Source organism: Protopterus annectens, chromosome 9.part0 (assembly GCF_019279795.1).
Source record: "Protopterus annectens isolate FY-2018-M chromosome 9.part0, PAN1.0, whole genome shotgun sequence".
In the NCBI taxonomy this organism is placed as follows: domain Eukaryota; kingdom Metazoa; phylum Chordata; order Ceratodontiformes; family Protopteridae; genus Protopterus; species Protopterus annectens.
This window is the reverse complement of record NC_056743.1, coordinates 1,587,722,288-1,587,723,364: the sequence shown is the minus strand read 5'-3', so window position 1 is coordinate 1,587,723,364 and position 1,077 is coordinate 1,587,722,288. Positions and strand designations below refer to the sequence as shown.

At 36.7% G+C, this 1,077-nt stretch overlaps 1 non-coding gene across 1 annotated transcript; it reads right to left on the bottom strand.

Moving 5' to 3' along the window:
• Positions 1-223: 223 nt before the first annotated feature.
• LOC122812396 lies at positions 224-388 on the bottom strand. The gene has a single exon (XR_006366410.1). It is a non-coding gene; the product is annotated as a U1 spliceosomal RNA (small nuclear RNA).
• Positions 389-1,077: the final 689 nt, after the last annotated feature.

Below are 1,077 nucleotides of genomic sequence, written 5' to 3'. Positions count from 1 at the left end.
ACGGCAGCTGCTGAGAAGTGTTTTTTTTTTCTCTTTTTTAATGCTACAATTTTTTTTCTAATCTTTAGTACTAAATTATGTCACTCAGTAGAACAAACTTAATTTTCTTCTCATTGATATGTCACATCATAATTCTTGATGATGAAATGAAGAAATGTTTATTGTGTTAACATAGTTTAATTTATGTAAATATGCAAGCAACAGTCTTTTTTAACCAATTCATCAGGGTACAGTGAGAATGCAGTCCCCCATTACCATAAATTATGCAGTTAGAGTTTTCCATGTTTGGGGAAATCACAGTGACTAGCCCTTCCCAAGTGCAATGGAAGAACATTACCCTGGGAGACCCACCTTCTTGATCGAGGTCTCTCTCCTGCAAGGTATGTATGAGTCCTGCCAGGTAAGTATGAGATGCTTACACATATTACAGCAGACCTACATCTGTAGCCCATTTTACAAAGTGGGTGCTGCTTTTCACTTAAACTTTTCAGAAATCTCATATGAGCACTGAACACACCTGTAAAGTGATACAGGCAGTCCCCAGGTTAAGGACATCCAACATGTAGACAACCCATAGATAAGAACGGGCTGCTGCAAGTTGCCCATATCTGTGTGTGTGTGTGTGTGTGTGTGTGTGTGTGTGTGTGTGTGTGTGTGTGTGTGTGTGTGTGTGTGTCATACCTCCAAATCCCTTAGAGGAATAAATCTGAACAAAGCCATAAATAAAAGTGGAACAAATGCCCACAAATAGGGACAATTTTAATAAATATTGCTCTTACAAACTTAGAAAATTGATAGAATAACAGGCTTTGCATTAGCACAATTTTTTTGAAGGGTATGAATTCTGAAACTCAAATGTCTGTCATTATTTTCTAACTTCAGTCTTTAATGATTTGCCACTACTTTTGCTAAACAACCACAATTTTATGAAAAATGGACAAAGAATATGAGCAAAACTCTGTACAATTGGGAGGTATGCTGTGTGTGTGAAAAAGTCCTCATAAACATTGCATTTAATAACAAGATGTCTTAAACTAGCTTTGATGATAGGAAGTAAGGAAGCATAGCTCATAGGAA